We start from the raw sequence: 4895 nt of genomic DNA, 5'->3' as shown, positions 1-4895 counted from the left end.
TTCTGCATGTTGCTATGGTGAATCTTTTTTCATTTCTCTCATGTAGTGAGTAGACGTTTACAGTAGAAAGCAAGTCTTTTTTTTTTTTCAGTTTTTCAACCTTGGCCACCAGCTGGACATTTTCAGTTTCTTCCCTTCGATTGTTTTCGATGACGAGAAATGGGTGTCGCGGTATAAAAACCTAAAATGTAGTAAGTCCTGCGCCACTACGTGTTTAAGGCAGTCCACCTTGAAAGAAATATGCAGCAGTGGCATTTCCTTTCGCAGATAAAACATATACTATATATGTAGGAAGGGAGTTGCCTCAGGACAGAAGCCGCCGATATTTCGAACAGAGACTGTTCTTCTTCTGGGCACCGTCCTCATCATTGGCATGGTATTTAAAGGGTTAGGTGTGTCGTGTTTAAAGGTTCATGCGAATTGTGGGTCAACAGCCCGGAGGGAAGAAAGGTCCGTACGGGTTTTTACGGCGGGAGTGAATGGCTGCTTTGTTAGAGTGTGGAGGGGATTATGTGAACGTAGTGATCTGGTAACATCTCATTACGGCCCGAGTCTCATTACGGCCGAAGTCTCATTACGGCCGAAAGTCTCATTACGGCCGAAAATCCTTTAATCCCCAAGTGTCTCGTTACGGCCAAAGTCTCAATACGGCCGAAGGTAGTCTCATTACGGCCAAAGATGTCTCATAACGGCCAAAAAGAAAAAAGAAGCATCCACCATAGTAGCTCTGTATATACTGTGTTTTATGCTTCCCAAAATGTGTCCGAGGCGGTGTGCCCCCATGGCTTGTGTCACACACAATGGTTCATGCACACAATATTGCGACAGTGTCTCATGCATCCCTTGTGAAAAATGTTTTTATTGTCATATGTGTCACACGATATTTGTATGTGTTACGCCATTTTCTCTCAGTATTCAAGCAACATCCTACTCGTTGGTTCTGTGAGCAAACTGTATGTGTGTGTGTTCTGAAAAGTACTCCACAAGGGAGCCCACTGGGAGCTCCAGGAGTCACATGACCTATGACCATGATCTTCTCCCCCACTAGCGGCCTTCTACAATTTACGTCCACCTGAAATTTACAAAAAAGTACATAAGCCACTGAACAAAATGACATATGCTCTTGTTTGATGATGACTATAAGGCATATGCTGTCAAGCAGACTTTTTTTTTCATATATTCAAAACATATTCAAGAATTATGGACAACAATGACAATTACGTCATAATAATGCAGCTGCATAGCCAGGAAACTATTTCAGGAGGTGTTTTATGAGGCTTGACATGGGGTGGAGGAGTCCTACTCGTCAGTGGTTTATCAAGACCCCCCCTAACTTTTTTGCCTGTGCACCCCCTACAGGGGGTGCCCTTGCGATTTCAGCTTCAGATACGTCTGTAATGATATGTTAAGCTGTAATGACGTAACTATTCCAACAATTTTTTCCAACACCCTTCTCGTGCTTGGGATTCTGGATAAACCACTACCCCTTGTTCATTTTCGTGGGGCACTACATTAGAGCTTATGCCACTGCACTGATGTCACAATGTTAAAAGTGTGTGTCACTCTGGGCATTCGGAATTCCTCTAAGCGACAATATGTAAATTCAGAATATCCGAAGGGTAAACATCAGATGTTACCTGCAGGCTTCATGCTGAAACGCGTGTACGCAAAACACTTCCGCCGTGGTGGGCGACGCCGTTAGTGTAATCATACACGCAAGACAATTGCGGGCACATGGAGTAGTGGCAGCAACCTGAAAACGATACATTTTCTTGTTACATATGAGTAATCAAAAATATACATTCCCACATGTTTCGTTTTGTCGTTTGTAGGAAGCGCTAGTAAGGGAACAGCACTTGGTTGGTCACATGCAAGCCACAATGCGAGAGGTGCCGATATTTCGATTACGCGATCAAGAATTAAAAGTCTAGAACCATGCACACTTCCCCATGCAACTACTTCCCCAGCATCGTGAGACATGACACCATGTATTCACGTATAGTGTAATGATATGCAGGAATGAAAAAGATGCCAACATACCTGTAATCCAGTGTCCCATAAGTTTGATTCGATTTTTTGGCAGCTACCATGAAGAGCAAATGCACGATTCACAAGTTTCGTTTCGCCATTTTCATTGTTGATTTCGCAATTTCGCAAGCGTCGAGCAATCCCACGTGACCTCCTTTGGATCAGTGAAAAGTGAAAATTACTCGCGTCATGAACATATATGTTCATCTCAGCGCAAATCACGTTTTGCATGCTATAGAAGGAGGGGGGATCAATACTCTTCCTTTCGTGTTTTGATATCTTGTTGTTTTGCTACTCTCACTTCGGAGTTCGGATGGTGTCTAGCAACGTTGGGTACCTCGTTTCTTGTGTGTGTGAGCGAGCGGTTGCTGTTTACGACTTGTTCATATATCGCTTTGTAGTGCTGTAATGTGCAAATTAGCGGACTTTATAGCGGCTCTCTATTTTCCGTCGTTGTCTTTCGAGCAGCGCCTGTTGTTCCGGTAAAAATCGAGTTGAATGAATCGCCACAGCCCCAACGTATATCGCGCAGTGTTGACCAAGACCAAGTCAAGCAGGAATTCTGGTGAGTAATGCTTTCGTAGATTGCCTGTCTTAGTAGTGTGCTGTCCACACATAGTTGGATTCTCATAAGAGTAATTTAAATTAATCAAAACAGCTGAAGTGCCTGTAATAGATGTAACTCGGTATCCGTTCGTAGGTTTGCGCAGTTTCTAGTTGGTTGCGCGTTTAGGAACAACAAATTTATTCGAAGACGATAAGATACCGATAATGCATCACCGTACAGCAGCATTTACTAGTATCATTGTGAGCCATATTTCATTTGTTAAAATTTGTCGTCGTATTTCTTCAAAAATAAAAGCGCAAGTCGGCGTACTTGAATTGATCTCCAAGAACTGCTTACGTCGAACGTCTGCAAATGTTGTACTTATGTGCCTTCGCGCACCATAGTAGGCACAAAGCATATCTGATTAGAATAAATACTTCAAGAGGAAGTCATTCAGATACATTGTTATTTATAGCTGGTTTTCCATTCCAGGCATGGTATGTGGCTGCACGAAGGATTCCGAAAAAGAAAAACAACAACATGGCTAATAGGATGTTGCTGCCCAGGGAGTCCTGGCGAAGAGGTGAGCTGTTAAGATCATCATAAGGTTCTGTTGTGAAGTGAGAAATTTTGTAGTAGTGCACGAATGTTAATTCGTGCACTACTTTTATAAAAAAGAAACCAGAAATGGAAAGTTATGCATGCATCATTTCATGAATTGTAATGTATTACTATTTGATATTCACATGTTTCCATTAAGGGAATGAACTACTGAACCTATATTCATATCATGGTCATGCTCTGTGTTTACCAGGAAGTCACATTTTTAAGGCTTGTCATTCTTTTGTCTAAATGAATATTTATGTTAACCTTGTATGAAATAGCAGACACGTATCAACACGTGTGCAGCTTGTGCACATTAAAACGAGCCATGTAGAGACAAATGCTTGTTGTTGTTGTTTTTAATATTCTAGCCTATTCATGGTTGCTCATCGCTTCTTGCAGGTTTACTCATTCCAGAAGCAAGAATTGTATCATTGTAAGGCGAATGGAAATAAACTGACATCGACTGAGATAGGTGCTCTGTCATGGCCAATGACTGTAGGATGGCTCCAAAAGCGTCACAACAAAGCCAATATTCATCTAGCTCTCTACAAGTAGCTAACTCCACATAGTAGCCTGCTTCACAGCCTACACTACCTTGTGGGAGTACACATTACACAATATGTTGCATTGTGCTGTGGTATGAAAACATACCGTTTGTCTCGCAATATGTGTATATAAATATGATAAGGGCACAGTGCATGGCTTATACCCTGCTGAATATATATCCATACCTGGCTGCGACATTGCATATCAATGCAGGTTACAATACACATTTTGACATTTGGCCGTTATGAGACATCTTCGGCCGTAATGAGACTGCCTTCGGCCGTATTGAGACTTTGGCCGTAATGAGACACTTGGGGATTAAAGGATTATCGGCCGTATTGAGACTTTCGGCCGTATTGAGACATCGGCCGTAATGAGACTTCGGCCGTAATGAGATACAATCAGTGATCTAGGCTACAGACCGGTTGCAGAAAAATGGAAGGTTCACGAACACGTGGACGAAACGGGACAACAGGCAAGAATTCGCAAGCATAGCGAAAGATAAGGAGGTTAGTGGTTACGTGGGGAAAATTCCAGAATGAGCAAATTTTTTTTTTAAATATATATTTGTAATACAAAGTTGTGGCATGCAATAAAGAGAGCAGAAAGCAGTGGCCATGCAGAACATAACAGATGATAATGGAGGTAGATGGGAAAAGCATATTTTATTTGTGAAGTGTTTCTAGGGTGCCTTGTGATTTGTTGATACCGGACGGGTGAAGAGCGTTGAACTTGTATATGAGATAAGACTCCCTATCACGTCTGTCACGTGTGGATCTAAACCCGGTTTCTAGAATATATAGTTTAATGTTGTCAAAATTGTGACCAGGAATGTTAAAGTGTTCGGCGACTGCTTTGGGGAGTTTGTTGGACGTGTCGGTTCTGTGTCCGGTAAGGCGGTTGTTCATTTGTTGGCCGGTTTCACCAATGTATTGCATAGAGCAGTCGCCGCATTCAATGCAGTATATAACATTGGAGCTTGTGCATGTGAATGCGTGGTTAACGGGGTGGGTGTAATTGCTCGCAGTGCTTTTGATGGAGTTAGCGTGTTGAACGTGCTTGCATGTTTTGCAGCGCGGGAGGTTGCAGGGTCGTGTTCCCGTGTACGGGGCGCTCGTTTTGCTGATTTTGGCATTGACCAAGGAGTCTGCCAGGTTTCTTGCGCGTC

General features: G+C 42.7%; 2 long non-coding RNA genes across 2 annotated transcripts; one reads left to right on the top strand and one right to left on the bottom strand.

Annotated features, from left to right (window-relative positions):
- Positions 1-534: 534 nt before the first annotated feature.
- Positions 535-2143, bottom strand: LOC135383843 (uncharacterized). Its single transcript, XR_010420101.1, has 3 exons — positions 2041-2143; positions 1638-1753; positions 535-1072 (listed from the first exon to the last, which is right to left on the bottom strand). It is a non-coding gene; the product is annotated as an uncharacterized LOC135383843 (long non-coding RNA).
- Positions 2144-2338: 195 nt separating this feature from the next.
- Positions 2339-3848, top strand: LOC135383844 (uncharacterized). The gene is made up of 3 exons (XR_010420102.1): positions 2339-2593; positions 3068-3158; positions 3581-3848. It is a non-coding gene; the product is annotated as an uncharacterized LOC135383844 (long non-coding RNA).
- Positions 3849-4895: the final 1047 nt, after the last annotated feature.

The sequence above is a fragment of the Ornithodoros turicata genome, chromosome 2 (genome assembly GCF_037126465.1).
Source record: "Ornithodoros turicata isolate Travis chromosome 2, ASM3712646v1, whole genome shotgun sequence".
Lineage (NCBI taxonomy): Eukaryota > Metazoa > Arthropoda > Arachnida > Ixodida > Argasidae > Ornithodoros > Ornithodoros turicata.
Note: the sequence above shows the minus strand (reverse complement) of the source record. Positions and strands in the feature narration are given on the sequence as shown.